Genomic DNA, 19911 nt, shown 5'->3' with positions numbered 1-19911 from the left:
CACTTTGTATAAGATTTAACACTTAAATTTTTAACTTCCTTTCATTAATTCGTTTCTACATATTGTTTTATTACCTTGTGCAATTTCAATTTTTTTTTTTAACAATAAGTTAAATAAATAATTAAAACTATAGTGCAAAATAGTAATAGTAATGTAAAATGAAGGTGAACAAACGAATTAGTGAAATACTAGTGGATATAAAAGTGCAAAATATAAGTGTAAAATTAATTTTAATCGCAAAAATACGTAATTCAAATAGTAGTAATTTTCAACTTTAAACGCAAATATCTCGAAAACTGTAAGTTTCCTGCGGCTATAACTTATATATGCTTGATCCGGAGAACATCCTCTATCCGACCATACCCATATTATTCCCGAAATTCTGGGATGGTATTCTAAAGCCGACCCAATAGAATTGATGCCAAATTCTAACCAACTAAAGAAAAATGATGTTCATTTGTACAATGATGTACACCGATGTACAATCTAAAATATCTGCTCCATCGCAGAATCACCGTTGAGGAACCACATAAGAGAACTGGTCTAGTACAATGTTAAAAATGCCAATAGTATGGACACACGAAAGCATATTGCACTCTAGGCAGTGTCTGTGTGGTGATCTACATCCTACTTCAAAATGTACTCTTAAAAAAGAGGATTTAAATAAAATATGCAGCAATTGTGGAGGAAATCACACTGCTAACTACAGGGGTTGCCCTGTATATAAAGATTTGAAATCGAAGTTGTCACAGGGCATTCAAGCACGTCGTAACCAAATCTTGAATATTCCTTCTAATGAAAATATTGAAATCCCAGTCCATATTTCAAAACCAGTAAATCCTAAAGACCATGCTACACAAGGGAGCTATACAAATGTGGTCAAAGGCAATACTGCACAAATGCATTTGCACCAAAATCAACCAAATGGAAGCGTTGAAACTATGATTTTCAACCTTACCCAATGTATGACACAATTTATGGCTTCAATGCAAAATATGATTCAAGATATAATCAAATCACAAAACCAAATGTTGCAAACTTTTTAAAGTAAAAAATTAGTGTATTTAACATTTGTTTATGGAATGCTAACGAAAGTTAAATAACATGAACTGGAACTTAGTAGATTTCTGGATGAAAATAATATTGGTGTAATGCTATTGTCCGAAACTTATCTTACGAACAAAAACAATTTCTTCATACCGGGATTTAGACTCCATGTTACAAACCACCCCGATGGAAAGGCACATGGAGGAACAGCAGTGTTGGTTAGAAAACGGTTAAACCACCACGCATTAGAATCTTATGCCACAGGGCAATTACAAGCTGCAACAATAACTATAAAAAATCGCTGCGGAGACTTAAAACTGACGGCCATATACTGCCCACCTCGGTTTAAAATTACAGAGAATAAATTTAAGGACTTTTTTTGGAACACTAGGCCATAGATTTCTAGCAGGTGGAGATTACAGGAAGAGATATTGACGAAAGCATAAGAGAACTCAATGACAACTAGTAACTAACTTAGCTGTATTAGCAACACAAAACAAAAGCTATAAGCCGTTTGGTTTCAGAAAAATCTCTAATAGAGAAATAGAAAACTTGTAAATGAAAAAAGACGTGAATGGCAGATAAATCGTTCCCCTTCCACTCAACTTCAATTAAAATCTGCTGTACATAAATTAAAAAAAGCGCTTAAACGTGAGGAAGAATTGAACACCGAAATGTATATAAAGAATCTGTGTCCAAATTCAAACAAGCAAAATTCCCTTTGGAAAGCCCATAAGTCCATGAAGCCACCAACTGACTCCAACATGCCTATACGAAACATGGGTGGAAATTGAGCTCGAAGTGACGAGGAAAAGGCTAATCGTTTTGCAAATCACCTAGAAAAGGTATTTCAACCAAATTGCCCAAAGAACAACTTCGAGTTGTCCAGCTTACCCAACACAGTTAACGAGTCACTCGAGTCTTTTAAGACTTCACCTTCTGAAATTATTAGAATAATAAAAGAACTTAGCCAAAAAAGTCACCAGGACATGATAATATTACCCCAAAAATGTTAATTGAGTTACCAAATATTGCTGCAGAAGTGCTCTCTTTGCTCTTCAATGCAATTCTTAATCTCGGATACTATCCCAATTCAGGAGAAAGTCGCAGATTATCTTGAATCATAATCGTAGGAAAGATAAATCCGTCTTTCTGAACTATTTGAAAAAGTGATACTATCAGAGATGACTCCTTTCCTCCACGAAAATAATATAATACCAACGCACCAATTCGGGTTTCGTGAAAAACATAGCACGATGGAGCAAGTAAATAGAATTACTAACGAAATAAGAAAAGCATATGAGCACAGAGAGTACTCTTCAGCTATATTTCTGGACGTAGCTCAGGCGTTTGATAAGGTGTGGCATGAAGGCCTTTTATATAAGATTAAAAACATTCGACCTTTAGAATTATATAAAACTTTGGGGTCTTCTTTTAAAAAATAGAAAATGTATGGTAAAAGTGGGAGATTTCATAGCTGATAAACAACAGATAAGGGCTGGTGTACCACAGGGCAGTGTTTTGGGCCCAACTCTGTCAATCGAAGAATGGCTAGCCAACTGGCGTATAAATGTATATGTAGCAAAAACTCCAAACTTAGCCTAAACAACAAAGATCTTTTATATAATGCGGTCATAAAGCCGATTTGGATGTATGGCATTCAACATATCACCAAAACAGCTCAATCACTTGCTTGAGCTTGTCTACTTTTTAAATAGATTTAAGATTTTAGAACTTATTGTTAGGCTTTTAAAACAAAAAGCAGATTCAATATATAAAACGATATAGCAAAAAATAAATAAAATTATAATCTTAACCCTGGCTCACCAATGTTAGTCGTTTCGACTAACATTGTTTCTTTTTGCTCTCGCAATTTTTTTTTATTTTTATCTATCGTCCTCTCATTTAATATTGTGACAGTTGATTCAGTTGCAAAGCTACTGCCGATGAACACAGTCACGTTGTGTGGATTAGCTGAAGGGTATGTATGTGTTTGTAAAAGTAAGGTAGTCGTTACGACTAACATTGGGTTTAGTGCAACTTTTTTTAGCGAGTAATATGGCTGCACATAGAATATATGACGATGAAATTGAGAGAATTTTGGATCTTTCCTTGAAGAAGAAGATTTCAGTGCTTCCGAAAGCGAGTACGCACCAAGTCCATCCGAAGAGATGATGCAAGGAAGTTCGTCAGATGAAGCAGTAGATAGTGATGGTTATGAAGGCAGTGATCACAATCTGGAAGGCAGGGATGAAGAAAGCAGTAATAGTCCTACTCAACCGACTCACAAAGATATTATACCTTTTTCAAAAAACATTTTACGTGGGAAGAATAAACACAAATGGACGACAAGCAAAGGAAAACGGCATCGTTCAGCGGGAAATATAGTGCATCAGGCTAGGTGCCCAACAAGACAGGCTAAGGGTATTACTGAACCTTTAGAAGTGTTCAAGCTTTTCTTTACTGATGAAATTATAGACACGGTGGTTCGCTATACCAATATTGAAATTGAAAAAAGGAAACAGAGCGCAAATGCAGAGTATGCCACTGAAAAGCCAGTTGATAAAAAAGAGATTGAGGCTCTTATTGGAATTTTGGCCTTAAGCGCTGCTATGAAAGATAACCATTTGACTTCTCATGAACTATTTAACTCAGAATATTCTGGCACTATATACATAGCAACAATGAGCCGCTCCCGATTTACTTTCTTGATGGCGTGTTTGCGTTTTGACGATAGGTCTCAAAGAACTTTACGTCTTAATGACAGATTGGCTCCTATAAGAGATGTTTGGGAAATGTTTATGCAAAAATGTCGGGAGAACTATAACCCCGGGCTCTATCTCACGATTGATGAGCAGCTTTTAGCATTTCGTGGAAGATGCCTGTTCCGAATGTACATCCCAAACAAACCAGCTAAATATGGGCTAAAGATCATAGTTCTCTGCGATAGTGGAACATATTATGTAGTGGATGCAATGCCTTATTTAGGAAAGGGTATTGTGAGGAAGGTGAGTATTGCGTAAAAGAAATTACGAAAACTGTTCACGGCTCCAATCGAAATATTACGATGGACAATTGGTTCACGTCAGTTCCGCTCGCAAAGTCGCTGTTACAAGAGCCGTACAAGCTCACATTAGTTGGTACCTTGCGTGCAAACAAAGCAGAAATTCCGCAGGAAATGAAACTGCAAAAAGGAAGAGAAACTGGCACCGCTATGTTCTGCTACGATTACAAGCTAACACTGCTTTCGTACATGGCAAAACCTAATAAGATTGTGTACTTGCTGTCTTCTTGTGATGAAGAAGGGGCAATTAATCCACTAAGTGATAAGCCAAATTTGGTCGAGTTTTATAATAAAACAAAGGGTGGCGTTGACACTCTTGACCAGATGTGTAGTGTTATGTCGTGCTCACGAAAAACAAAGAGATGGCCAATGTGCCTATTTTTTGGCATATTAAATATTGCATTTGTTAACAGCTATGTGATCTACACGTACAATATGATAAGCGAAAAGAAAAAACCCCTTTCTCGTCGTGATTTCATGAAGCAACTTCATTCATCTCTAGTCACACCATTCATGGAAGAGCGCTTGAGGACTCCTACTCTTAAGTCATGTGTACGCGAAAACATACAAAATATTTTATCGACACAAGTCGAGGAGACTAGCACAGAGAATGCTGCTCCAAAAAAAAAACACCAAAAGAAAAATTTGCGCCTTCTGCCCATATCAAAAACACCGCATGACGAAGACAGTATGCACAAAATGCGGCAAAAGTACCTTGGGCAGAAAGTTGAGCTTTGTGCCTTCTGTGCAAAATAATGATTTAAAAGTTTTTTTCTAGTTTAGTTACTTAAAGTAATGTTTTAATTTTATAACGGCAGAAAGACTTTTATGTTTTTAAGTTATGTTCTATTTTTTTTTTTTGTTAGTACCATATTATACTACTAAGACTGAATAAAAGTAGCAAGTAATTTTATACCAAACTTAATCAAAAATAAACTAAATATGAATGATTTTTTATTTTTAAAAACAAAAAACGGTATTATTTTCTTCTTTTGATATCTTTTATAATATTTAATGAAGAACCGGTTCCATAGAATAGATTTTTAGGGTACATTAGTCGAATCGACTAACATTGGTTATAACGCATAAAAAATATGATTGGTTATGCAGGGTTAATGTACTAAATTTATTTGGCTATGCGAAAATACATTAATGCTTCATATAATTGTTTTTGATTTATAATAATCATGCGAGGCTTCGTGAACGAGCTATTTTAGTTGCAAAATATATCGATATTCACCCTTTTAAATACAACGTTCATTGCCCGGCAAAGAGAAATTGTTCAAATCGAACGACATTGTTCAACCCATTTTTGACATACAGATATACCATTATAAGAGATAGATTATCTCTTAATTTTAGTTATTTGTATCACACATTGAGCGACATTTTCGATCAAAAGTCAACCATAGGTACCAGAGTCTAAATATTCGGTACCTAAGGGCTTGAACAGCTTTATTGGATTTAAACAATTTTTGGTCATAAGGTGGCACACACTTAAGACGTTATATTAATTGCTTCTTGATTTGTATACTGGAAACTGAACGAATAAAGTGGAATTTAAAATTGTTCGATATGGGACGAACATAGATGTGTCTGTTGTCCATTTTCACAATGTGGCTTAAAAATATAAGATATATAAGATGATACGTACTAAATTTTGTCGAAATCGGCCCGAGATATGGGATTTCACCAAAAAGTGGGCGATGACACGCCCATCATACAATTTTCCCTCCGGCTCTAATAAAGCTCTCTTGTACCGTCTTGCTGGTAAAATTTAGTGTCTCTGGCGTATTTCTTCTTCTTCTTAATTGGCGTAGACACCGCTTACGCGATTATAGCCGAGTTAACAACAGCGCGCCAGTCGTTTCTCCTTTTCGCTACGTGGCGCCAATTGGATATTCCAAGCGTAGCCAGGTCCTTCTCCACTTGGTCCTTCCAACGGAGTGGAGGTCTTCCTCTTCCTCTGCTTCCCCCGGCGGGTACAGCGTCGAATACTTTCAGAGCTGGAGTGTTTTCGTCCATTCGGACAACATGACCTAGCCAGCGTAGCCGCTGTCTTTTAATTCGCTGAACTATGTCAATGTCGTCGTATATCTCGTACAGCTCATCGTTCCATCGAATGCGATATTCGCCGTGGCCAACGCGCAAAGGACCATAAATCTTTCGCAGAACTTTCTCTCGAAAACTCGCAACGTCGACTCATCAGTTGTTGACATCGTCCAAGCCTCTGCACCATATAGCAGGACGGGAATTATGAGCGACTTATAGAGTTTGGCTTTTGTTCGTCGAGAGAGGACTTTACTTTTCAATTGCCTACTCAGTCCGAAGTAGCACCTGTTGGCAAGAGCAATCCTGCGTTGGATTTCCAGGCTGACATTGTTGGTGGTGTTTACGCTGGTTCCTAAATAGACGAAATTATCTACAACTTCAAAGTTATGACTGTCAACAGTGACGTGAGTGCCAAGTCGCGAGTGCGACGACTGTTTGTTTGATGACAGGAGATATTTCGTCTTGCCCTCGTTCACTGCCAGACCCATTTGTTTTGCTTCCTTGTCTAGTCTGGAGAAAGCAGAACTAACGGCGCGGGTGTTAAGGCCGATGATATCAATATCATCAGCATACGCCAAAAGCTGTACACTCTTATAAAAGATGGTACCTTCTCTACTAAGTTCTGCAGCTCGAACTATTTTCTCCAGAAGCAGGTTGAAAAAGTCACACGATAGGGAATCGCCTTGTCTGAAACCTCGTTTGGTATCGAACGGCTCGGAGAGGTCCTTCCCGATTCTGACGGAGCTCTTCGTGTTGCTCAGCGTCAGTTTACACAGCCGTATTAGTTTTGCGGGGATACCAAATTCAGACATCGCGGCATAGAGGCAGCTCCTTTTCGTGCTGTCGAAAGCAGCTTTGAAATCGACGAAGAGGTGGTGTGTGTCGATTCTCCTTTCACGGGTCTTTTCCAAGATTTGGCGCATGGTGAATATCTGGTCGGTTGTTGATTTTCCAGGTCTAAAGCCACACTGATAAGGTCCAATCAGTTTGTTGACGGTGGGCTTTAATCTTTCACTCAATACGCTCGATAGAACCTTATATGCGATGTTGAGGAGGCTAATCCCACGGTAGTTGGCGCAGATTGTGGGGTCTCCTTTTTTATGGATTGGGCATAGCACACTTAAATTCCAATCGTTGGGCATGCTTTCGTCCGACCATATTTTACAAAGAAGCTGATGCATGCTCCTTATCAGTTCTTCGCCGCCGTGTTTGAATAGCTCGGCCGGTAATCCATCGGCCCCCGCCGCTTTGTTGTTCTTCAGGCGGGTAATTGCTATTCGAACTTCTTCATGGTCGGGCAATGGGACGTCTGCTCCATCGTCATCGATTGGGGAATCGGGTTCGCCTTCTCCTGGCGTTGTGCATTCACTGCCATTCAGCAGGCTGGAGAAGTGTTCCCTCCATAATTTAAGTATGCTCTGGGCATCGGTCACTAGATCACCTTGGGGGTTTCTACAAGAGTATGCTCCGGTCTTGAAACCTTCTGTAAGCCGCCGCATTTTTTCGTAGAATTTTCGAGCATTACCCCTGTCGGCCAGCTTATCAAGCTCTTCATACTCACGCATTTCGGCCTCTTTCTTTTTCTGTCTGCAGATGCGTCTCGCTTCCCTCTTCAATTCTCGGTATCTATCCCATCCCGCACGTGTTGTGGTCGATCGTAACGTTGCGAGGTAGGCAGCCTGTTTTCTCTCCGCTGCGGCGCGGCACTCCTCGTCGTACCAGTTGTTCTTTTGCACTTTCCGAAAACCAAGGGTTTCGGATGCAGCTGTACGTAAGGAGTTTGAAATGCCGTCCCACAGTTCCCTTATACCGAGTTGTTGATGAGTGCTCTCAGAGAGCAGGAGTGCAAGCCGAGTAGAAAATCGTTCGGCAGTCTGTTGTGATTGCAGCTTTTCGACGTGGAACCTTCCTTGTGTTTGTTGGCGTGCGTTTTTTGCTGCACAGAGGCGGGTGCGAATCTTGGCTGCAACAAGATAGTGGTCCGAGTCGATGTTAGGACCTCGGAGCGCACGCACATCTAAAACACTGGAGACGTGTCTTCCGTCTATCACAACATGATCGATCTGGTTGGTAGTTTTTCGATCCGGAGACAGCCAGGTAGCTTGATGAATTTTTTTGTGCTGGAATCTAGTACTACAAATAACCATATTTCGGGCCCCGGCGAAGTCGATCAGCCTCAACCCATTTGGGGATGTTACCTCGTGGAGGCTGAATTTACCGACCATAGTGCCAAAGATACCTTCTTTGCCCACCCTGGCGTTAAAGTCGCCAAGCACGATTTTGACATCGTGGCGGGGGCATCTCTCATAAGTGCGTTCCAAGCACTCATAAAAGGCATCTTTGGTCTGGCGTATTTAGTTATTGATTTATCGAGCTTTTTGTAGTTTTTAACAGTACCTTTATATAGGGAGTGAGCAGGGTTATCCTCCGATTCCATCCATTTTCACACGGTCGGTAAAATTCTTATAAGATTTGTACTCTGCAAATTTGGTTGTTGTAGCTTAAGTGGCTTAAGAGATACGAACATTAAACTTTTTAGAGGGCGGAGACGCCCCCTTTTTCAAAAAAAAAAAAACATGTGCCTCTTGCTACTGCGATCCTCCGTGCCAATATCTCAATTTTTACTCAAGTTACAGCTTACACGGACGGACAGACACACAGACAGTCACACGAATTTTAACTTCTCTCGTCACCCTGACTATTTATATATATATAAACTTATATCTATCTCGATTAGTTTAAGGTGATACGTACAACCGTTAGGTGAACAAAACTATAACTTCTACTCTGTAGCAACTGGTTGTAAAAGTATAAATATTGAAGTTGTTTTACATTAAAGAATAAGGAAATTATTTTATTATTTGTGATTAAGGGGCACACCTAGTGTGAAATTTTCAAAAAATCGACTTTTTATATCTCTTCTCTTATAATATTTCGATAGGTTATACCTTTAAAATTAACATACTAAAATTTCAAATCGATATCTGAAACAGTTTTTGAGTTACAGACATTTAAAAGAGTAGCCGCTCGACAGTTACATAACAATCACTTTATCTTTAAACGCGTTTTTCTCGAAACAGCCTTTTTCGAATATGCTTGAGTGATTACTCGGAGACAAATGAACCGATCGCTATCAAATTTTTTTTGCATCTTCTCTATATAGTTCTCCATACGATGACCCTCCAGTTTTTTAATCCAATCAAAAATAGAATTTTGGCAGACCAAAAACGACCATAATTTTGGGTGAAAATTAACTTTTTTTCAACATGTCACCATTTTGTCAATTTTTGATTTTTTATTAGCCCGAGGGTCATCGTACAGACAATATGTTTTAGTTTAACGAGAATTTTTTTTTTTAGGTTTTATCAACAGACAAGGCTGCAATAGTGGAGGACCTTTTCTTTTGTCATTTCAAAAATATTTAATATTTTCTTTCAAAAATTTTTTAGTTTACTCTTAAAACATGTATAAATATACCCTCAAAATTTTAAAACGATTGATTGACTAGTTTTTTTTTTTTTTTATCCCAAAAAATGCCTTTTTTTACGCTGTCACACTAGGTGTGCCCCTTAAGTATGTATACTATCCTAATAGCTCAAAATACGCAACGTGTGCCGCCACGATGTCAAAATCGAGCTTGGCGACTTTAACGCCAGAGTATGCAAAGAAGGTATCTTTGGAGCAAAAGTCGGTATATTCAGCTTCCACGAAAAAATAACCCCAAATGGATCGAGGCTGTTCGACTTCGCTGGGGCCGGAATATAGTTATCTGTAGTACTAGATTCCAGCAAAAGAAAATACATCAATCTACCTGGCTGTCTGCGGATAGAAAATCCACCAACCAGACCGATTGTTGTGATAGACGGAAGACAGTGTTCTGGACGTGCATACGCTCTGAGGTCCTAACATCGACTCGGACCACTATCTTGTTGCAGCCAAGATTCGCAATCGCCTCTGTGCAGCAAAAAAAACGCACGTCAACAAACACAAGGAAAGCTCGACGTGGAGAAGCTGCAATCACAACAGATAGCAGAACGATTTTCTAATCGGCTTGCACTCTTGCTCTCTGAGGGCACTCGTCAACAACTCGGTATAACGGAACTGTGGGACGGCATTTCAAACTCCTTACATACAGCTGCAACCGAAACCATTGGTTTTCGGAAAATGCAAAAGAACAGCTAGTACGATAAGGAGTGCCGTGTCGCACCGGAAAGAAAACAGACTGCCTACCTCGCAACGTTACGACCGACCACAACACGAAAAAATGAGGCGGCTAACATAAGGTTTCAAGACCGGTACTTACTCTTGTAGAACCCAAGGAGGTGTTCTAGTAACAAAAATTAACCCAGGATCACCCGCGTTTCGATCTCGAGAGATATAATGGTGGTGGCCTAGCCTTTATATTGCACAACACCGTGCAGTATCGTCTAATCGATGAAGACATCGACCACAGGGATACTACCCTAGAAACATTTAATATATACATCCCCCTAGTTACAGCCCTACAGGATATCACCGAATATAGGTGCGCTACTTTGTGGTGAGAACCGTTTGCAATTTCCGCCTGTCAAACGATCGTAGGGGGATGGAGCTGGCGGAACAGATTGAAGATTCGCCATTCTGCACAATGAATGACGAAGCCCTCACCAGAGTTATGGGCACCTATAATAGCTCGCCCGATATTACCAATGCTCGTGGTGGTCTGATAAATTTAACAAACTGTTCAATTATATGCATTTATTAACACATTAACAAAACGGTTACAAACCGACAAATAACCATTGAGCCGTTTTGTTATTGTTTGAATAAATATAATGGAATAATTTAAATATTAAATTAAAGCTTGTTCTTGAACTACATATATTTTGTGAAATAAATGTATACAAACGAATTAGTGAAATATTAGGAGTATATAAAAGCGAACAGAATAAAGGTAAAATAAATTTAAATTCGATACTATTATTCGATTTTACCTCGATACTTTAAATAATTGAAAGTTTCAACTTTGAACGCAGATATCTCGAAAACTATAAGTTTCAGGCGGCTATAGTTAGGATATTCTTAATCTGGAAAATCTCCTCTATCCAACCATGAAATCGTTGTAAGGTATACTGAAGTTTCCCCATATTATAAATAAAAGAAAAAATCGAGGATACATTTTAGAATAGGATCCCCCGATTTCAGGGTTAAAATGGATATGTACGGATAAAGGAGGTCCTCCAGATCAAGAAAATATTGATGCATTATAAATAGGAGAAACACGCATTTTAAACAGTTGAATTTTAAACTTTAAATGAAAACATCTTAAAAACCATAAGTCAGGGGCACTACAGTTACGGACAATAAAATAGAATCAAAGGTTTTGCTTTGAAACAATGGTATAATTTTTTTAGAAATTTTTCATTTATGTAATAACTTTTCTGCATTGTGGAGTTTTACAGTAACCTGTAATTTAAATAGTGCATATAGCGTTCCCCGTGCTTAGTGACAAAATAATAGAATCAATAGCGAAATCGTTTCATAAACGAAAAATGACGAATTTAAAAAGCGTAATAAGTAGTTATATTAACTTAATTAGATCTGTGGAATGAATAATTGTATCAATTATGAATTTATTTAAAAAAAAAATTGGTCGAGCACAATATCGTTCAGAGGAGGAAAGATTATGCGTCCAAAGTTTGCAAGGAAATAGTCTCCTTATCATCCTAGCGGAGATTAGATCTCCGTTAGAACAACAACAGAGGAGGTCCTCCAGATCAAAAAAATATATATATAGTTGCCGCTGACTTATGGTCTTTGAGATATTTGCATTTAATGTTCAAAAACTAAACTATTTAAAACGAGTATTTCTCCGATTTATAATGAATTCTACACTTATATTTTTAACTTTTATGTCCAATAACACATCACTAATTCGTTTCTAACCATTTATTTTATATTAAATATTGCAAAAATAACTTTTATTCAATATTTAACTTTTGTTCAATTATTTTTGTTCACACATGCATTCTAACTAATAATCATTGTTACCTCACGTACACATTTTACAGATGAACCAAAAAAATAAAGAAAACAAATAATACCAAATTGCCAAGAACTTCTTTCGCGTTGAACTCCTTTTTGTGTTGACGGACTTCGGCCGCGCTTCAAAAAAAAGTAGCCCTGGCCGATCCAACACCATGATTTATCAAGATACTGAAAATTCTGAAAGAATAATGAATTTTGCATTGACGGCATAATCATTCATTTTTCTTATTTTTATTCCATTAAAAAATATGGCAACACTAATTTTTTAATTCATTTCAGCCATTTTCTTATTGTATGAAAATAAAGGATTTCAACTAAAGTTTAATATGGACTTAAAATTATATTAGTATTATTTTTATAATTATTTAAAATAAAATAAATGGTTAAAAAGAATTAGCTGGGATTAAGAATAGCATCCCCCGATTTCGGGGTTAAAGTGGGTATGTACGGATAGAGGAGGTTCTCCAGGTTGTATATAGTTGCCGCTGACTTACGGTTTTTGAGATATTTGCATTTAAAGTTCAAAAATTCAACTATTTAAAACGCGTATTTCTCCAATCTATAATTAATTTTACACTTATTTTTTTTTAACTTTTATATCCACTACCACTCCACTACAGGGAAGGCATCCACAGCACCCCCGGAGGTAGTGGAAAGACTGGTGGTGTACTGCAGGAGGTACAGGCTTCTTCTAATCATTGGCTGCCACGCGAACGGCCACCACTTGGAATGGGGCAGTACGAACTGCAACGCAAGAGGTGAGTCTCTTTTAGAGTATATATTAGGCAGTAACTTAGCTTTAGAGAATGTGGGGTGTGAACCCACCTTCATAACAATAAGCAGGAGAGAGGTGCTAGACATCACCTTGAGCAACGAGCCTGCGAACGGATTGGTCTCACAATGGAGGGTTTCACCGGAGCCCTCCTTGTCAGACCACAAGATTGTAAGGTTTCGCGCTAAAGGTAGAGGTCAGATAACTCCCCCCTAGACACAACCCTCGGAGGACAAAGAGGGATGCTTTCAGGGAGATGCTAAGTGAGGAATTGAGCAGGGAGGGGCAGACTGACAATAGCGTTACAGGCCCTGGAATGGAGAATAGGCTATCTACGCCGAACTGGTCTATTATTAACGCATATCATGGCAGTTGCCCCTAAAAGTGCCCAGGTCTGCAAAGCAGGCAAACTTCAGGAAATTATGTGAAAAAGTCACCAGCTCGGCTGCATAAAGCTCTGGCTAGAGGCACCACTGACACAGTAATAGCAATCAAAAGAGGAGACGGGACGTTTACGACCAGTGTCTACCTGTAATCGAACACAGGCCATCCCGCTTTGATTGGATAATCGCTAAACAATTATATTTCGCGGATTCGATCAAGTGGGCAATGGCCTCGTTTGAGAAACTCAAGTCTCCGGGAGTGGATGGCATCTTCCCAGCGCTTTTACAACACGGGGAGCAGATTCTACTGACATACCTGGTTCGGCTGCTGGAGGAGAGCCTTGCAATGGCGTACATCCCGGAACTATGGAGGACGGCTAAGGTGATCTTCATACCCAAAGTAGGAAGGAAGGACTATTCTCGACGTATGGTAAATCAACCTAAGCGGACGAAATGGATAGAGCACCTGAAGTCCTGCAACCTCTCCACCGGTGTGAGTAAGCTTTGGGCTACTGTCAAAGCTTTGTCTCACCCGAAGAGACACTACGACCGAGTTGAGGTTCAATTCAATGGTCATGTCTCTTTGGACCCGAAGAAGTGCGCGAGCTATTTTAGCCGGCAGTTTACACTGCAACCTTCGGTAGACGAAGCCAAGAGATGAGTTAGCCGACAGCTGCGCATAATGCTAAACGACTGCGCGCCACTTTCTTTCACCGATGAGGAGGTTCAGAGTGTCAAAAAAGCAAAATCCTCAAAATTCATTGGCCCTGATGGAATTAACATGCTAATGCTAAAGCATCTAGGCCCGACGGGAGTAAGTTAACTCACCAAGGTCCTCAACCTATCGCTGACCACTCTTCAAATACTCGATGTGTGGAAAGTCGGAAGAGTGGTCCCACTACTGAAACCTGGGAAACCCGCCAACAAAGGGGAATCTTATCGTCCGGTAACTCTCCTCTCCCCAGTAGTGGAGGCACTTGAGTCCTTGCTACTCCCGATCTTCACTCACCACCTGAGCCTAGCCAGCCACCAGCATGGATTTCAAAAGTGCACAGCACCACCACAGCACTTAGCGTCATAAACGCTCGGATAGTTCGTGGCCTCAACCAGAAAACACTCTGTGAGAGAACGATCCTCGTAGCGTTGGACTTGTCAAAAGCTTTTGACACAGTCAACCACACAACGCTATTGCAGGACATTGAGAAAACCACGCTTCCTCCAGGGTTAAAGAGGTGGGCCATGAACTACCTGAACGGTCGTCGATCACCCGTACCATTTCGAGGTGAAACATCTATACTGAGAAAAATTAAACAGGGGGTACGCAGATGAGGAAACTCCAGACCTGCCAAAATACTGCGCTTCGGACCACGACATGATCCCTTTTGCAGTTCCTGCAGGGATGTTTTCGTAGAAATCAACCTTGCAGCCATCTGCTTGGAGGGGAGTCGCCTCCTAGGAGCATTAAAAGGTCCTTCCTTGACTACGTCGACGACGTCGTACAGTACGCCGACCCGACTTCGGACACAACTGACTTTCGACAGGTACTGACCGCCATTCACAGTGAAGCCATTAACACCTTCACCGACTCCCTTCCCGTGAATGGCGTTCTTGGAGTCAAACCACCACCCATCGCAGACGAAGAGCACGAGTTGCCGAGAGAAACGCGAGTGACCCTTGCGCAGCTTCGTTCTGGATATTGTAGCACTTATCCAGAATAGACCCAGACATACCCAATGTATGTCCTGCATGCAACGAGTCTCCGCATGACACTGACCACCTCTTTGCATGCCCTCCCAACCCCACTCATCTAACACCCTTTTCCCTTTGGTCCGACTCCCTTGAAACAGCACGTTTCCTGGGCCTTCCGTTAGATAACGTCGATGACAACACAGACAACCCTTACCATCCTAACGGGGATTGATAACCGTTAAAACAACAAGCACACGGTATGCGACATGCCAAGTTGCTAATTGGGGGTACAACCTGAGCAGGTTTAAAGTTGTAATTAACCTCCCCAGGAATTAACTCAGGCTGGTCGCATTTTATACCGGCCACTGCAAGCTGAATAGGCATTTATACAACATGGGCCTATCCTCTTGCGCTAACTGCTGGTTCTGCGACATGGAGCCTGAAACGACGGAACACCTGCTGATCGACAGCACAGCAGTCTGTAGACGCAGGATTAAGGCCCTTGGATCCATGTTTCCGGATAGGGATCGCATCGTCTCACTAGCACCCGGTAGGATATTGGACTTCATCAATGTGCTGTCCTAGTAAGTTAGGAGAGGGCACAATAGACCTAAGGTCTAACACGGGAAAAATTTAGTATACCATCCCAGGATTTCGGGAATAAAATGGGTATGGTCGGATAAAGGAGATTCTCCAGATCACGAATATATATGGTTATAGCCGCAGGAAGCTTATAGTTTTCGAGTTATTCGCGTTTTAAGTTGAAAATTTGCAATATTTTAATTACATATTTTCGATATATAAAATTAATTTTGCACTTATATTTTTTCACTTTTATATACACTAACACATCACTTATTCATTTGCACACATTTATTTTATATAATATAGTGCAAAAATAGCTTTTAATACACATTTAAATTATTGTTGAATTTGATTAATTAAGAATATCAAATGAATTACAAACTGTCATATAATCAGTGTTACCTTATCAACATTATTTGTAAAATAACTAAATGAAATAAAGGGAACAGATTATACCCCAAATACGAAAATCAACAACCTATAAAAAATAATATCCCTGGTCGGTCCAACACCGGGGCGTATTAGAATTTTTTCGCGTTGAACTCCTTTTTGCGTGGGCGGCCTTCGGCCGCGCTTCAAAAAAATAACCCTAGTCGGTCCAACACCTGGGTGTATCAAATTTTTTTCGCGATGAACTCCTTTTTACGTGGGCGGCCTTCGGCCGCGCTTCAAAAAAATAACCCTGGTCGGTCCAACACCGGGGTGTACCAAATTTTTTTTCGCGTAGAACTCCTTTTTGCGAGGGCGGCCTTCGGTTGCGCTTCAAAAAAAAAATAACCCTGGTCGGTCCAACATCGGGTATATACATTTTTTTTCTCCCGTAGAACTCATTTTTACATTGGCAGCCACTTAAATTTTTTATATTTTTTTTTTATTTTAGTTTGTAAAATATTTTACTATAGTAACACTGATTATGTGACAAATTTATTTTTACAAATGATGTCGATAAGGTAACACTGATTATATGACAGTTTGTAATTCATTTGTTATTCTTAAACAATCAAATTCAACAATAATTTAAATGTTTATTAAAAGCTATTTTTGCACTATATTATATAAAATAAATGTGTGCAAATTAATAAGTGATTTGTTAGTGTATATAAAAGTGAAAAATATAAGTGCAAAATTAATTTTACATATCGAAAATATGTAATTAAAATATTGCAAATTTTCAATTTAAAACGCGAGTAACTCGAAAACTATAAGCTTCCTGCGGCTATAACCATATATATTCGTGATCTGGAGAATCTCCTCTATCCGACCATACCCATTTTATTCCCGAAATCCTGGGATGGTATACTAAAGCCGACCCATAATTTGTGTATTGTGAGTAACTTTTTCACTTATATTGTGCACTTTTCACTTACTAACACTTCACTATAACGTTTCGGTATATTCATTTTTTTAATATTTGTTGTAAATAAAGCTTTATTTTAATTATTTTATTTTAGTTACAATTCTCTGCATTTGCACAATAAGAAAAGGGTTGCCATGGTTATTTTTTTTGAAGCGCGGCGCGAAATACACAAATTATCAATGTAAAAGTTGTCAATTTTTCAACTTTAAATGCAAATATCTTTAAAACTATAAGTCAGCGGCAACTAAATGTATATATTTTCGTGATCTGGAGAACGCCACCTTTCCAGTGACACCCATTTTATCCCCGAAATCCGGGGATGCTAATCTAAATGTTACCCCAAATTATCAATGTAAAAGTTGTCAATTTTTCAACTTTAAATGCAAATATCTTTAAAACTATAAGTCAGCGGCAACTAAATGTAGATATTTTCGTGATCTGGAGAACGCCACCTTTCCAGTGACATCCATTTTATCCCCGAAATCCGGGGATGCTAATCTAAATCCCAGCCAAAATGGAAGAAACACGCAATTTAAATAGTTGAAATTTTTAACTTTAAATGCAAATATCTCAGCGGCAACTATATGTATATATTTTGTAAATCTGGAGGACCTCCTCTATCCGTACATAACCATTTTAACCCCGAAATAGGGGGATGCTATTCTAAAATTTACCCAACTTTAATGAAACATTGAGATGTATGTGTTATTGATACAAATTTTTTAATTTTTTATTGGGAATATTTTAAAAAATATAAGTGTTACATTTTGCACATTCCTCCTCTGGAGAAGCTCCCCTATCAGCACATACCTCATTTATACCGAAATTCCAAAGTAATCGGTGCCCTATTCTAAATCCCAGCCCTTGATATGAAGTAAATGATAAATATATAACTTAGTTGAATTTAAATCAAATTCATATTTTTTAGAACGGAATATTAGTACCATGGATAATTCTATTGTATTGTCCGTAACTGTATAAATATAGTTTTTTTTTCTTGATCTGGAGGACCTCACCTATTCGGATATACTCATTTTAACCCCGAAATTGGACGTTGTTTTTCTAAATCCCAGCCCAAATCTATAAAGTCTAAATTGGTTCATACTTGTATTAACAAAAATAATATACTATACATTTTCATATTATAATATATAAAGAAACTGTTTAAATTATTTTTTTTTTCGAAAAAGCTTTCTCCAAAAATTAATATTGCTTATACATGTTACACAATGAGGGTTCACTTATTTGAATACGAGGCAAATATCCTTGTCAATGAACTTAAAAAGTGAAAGTAATTGCTATAAATATGTGACATTACCCAATATTTATATCATATATATAAAGAACATTTCAGGCGAAGCAAGCCGTACAATATTCGCAAAAATAGTATCAAATTTTTTTTAATAGTATTAAACACAAAATTACCAATATGAGATATATTGCTGCCTAAATAAAGTTCGGAGAAAATATAATTATTGGCACCGAAATTTATTATTTATTTCTTCCAGATTAATAATATGATACCTAAGATATAACGATATATACGAAAATCCATTTTAATTAATTTAATCATTTACTAGTATATGCTTTGTCCGTATAATTTGATGACTTTTAAAACTTTTTTTATGGAAATAAAAACGACTACACTTTATATATAAATTTAACTTTAAACCTCGGCCGTACCCATACCACTCGAATAGCATGAAATTTATATATGTATGTGTATATTTTTTCTCTTAGGCACAATATTTTTAATTGCTTTTTAAGTTTTATTTTCAACATCAAATAAATTTTTCCCCCCGATATTAATTTAATTCAAAAAATAAATAACAAATAGTATGTTCTATTACCACTATTACTGCAGCAAGGATTTACAAAAACTATAAACAAAGTAAATCAATCCGTAAAATAAATTATGTTAACCGTGCCGTAAGCAACGTACAATTACGACGAACAAGGCGAATAAGAGAACCAACGAACGAATGAGACAGCACATCTACCGCGTAAAGACAACACCCGGACAACGTGCGCTAAGAAATGTGGGGATTGCACTGTGTATCTTCAAATAACACGTATATACTTTATGTCGCGGAATTATGCCACCCGTTTTTGTTTTGTTTCAATACAGCTAGCAATGGTGTAATTTTGTAATATTTGTGATCCACACAAAATTTCCAACCAATAATCCTCCAACGAATGCACTAACACTTCAAAAAATTTTGTTGAACTGAATTAAAAAATTCGACCTTCATTGCTTCATAACACAATGGAGAGAGAGAACATCCTACATCTGAGTTCAGACGTTAAAACGTTTGTTGCTGATTATTGGCAACTTCTCTTTAGCATTCTAAGGCAACTTTACGGATTACGTTTGATTTCATATTTTCTAATTCTCGAACGCTTCATATACGCGGTAGCCAGATATATTCTTCATAAGCTAATTTTAATGCTTTTACACGACTTCTTTTGTCTTATAAGGCACGATTCCGATTACTTTGGCGGAGGGGGGAAAAAGCCTAAATTTATTAATTTAAAAATCACTTAGCACACTCATCGTTGAAAACAGGAATCTGGAATAAAGGGTTGTTAAATTTATTCCAGTGTGAGAGCGCCCCAAAATTAGCGTTTTTTATAACATTTTCTATTATGGCCAGATTGAAAAAAATAATTATTTGTGGGCATTTAAATTGAAACACCCAACATTTAATACGAATAAAAACAACTATGTATATAGTTGTTGTTTATTATATGTAGAAACTATTTAAATCTTTTTAAAGAATATTATAACAACTGACTTTCGTCCTTTCAATACCCAATAATAGGATTTAAGCTTGTTAGCTCTCAATCATTAAATGTTTTTAATCATTTTCCATTGAAAATATACTATGATGCTTCAAATTACAAAACATTTTTATAAGGGGCTTGAAGTAACGAA

At 38.1% G+C, this 19911-nt stretch overlaps 1 protein-coding gene across 15 annotated transcripts in view; it reads right to left on the bottom strand.

The window, feature by feature from the left end:
- LOC126766105 (plasma membrane calcium-transporting ATPase 3) overlaps positions 1-19018 on the bottom strand; it is a 211527-nt gene extending 192509 nt beyond the window's left edge. For 13 of the 15 annotated variants that reach the window (XR_007668705.1, XR_007668706.1, XM_050483910.1 and 10 more), the window contains exon 1: positions 18827-18941. The gene's annotated coding sequence lies outside the window, so the exon portion shown is untranslated. Of the gene's footprint in view, positions 1-18401; positions 18425-18826 lie in introns of those variants that run through there. The other 2 variants (XM_050483907.1, XM_050483906.1) reach the window with 2 other exon arrangements.
- Between the last annotated feature and the right edge of the window lie 893 nt (positions 19019-19911).

Source organism: Bactrocera neohumeralis, unplaced genomic scaffold (genome assembly GCF_024586455.1).
Source record: "Bactrocera neohumeralis isolate Rockhampton unplaced genomic scaffold, APGP_CSIRO_Bneo_wtdbg2-racon-allhic-juicebox.fasta_v2 cluster11, whole genome shotgun sequence".
Taxonomy (NCBI): Eukaryota; Metazoa; Arthropoda; class Insecta; order Diptera; family Tephritidae; genus Bactrocera; species Bactrocera neohumeralis.
Note: the sequence above shows the minus strand (reverse complement) of the source record. Positions and strands in the feature narration are given on the sequence as shown.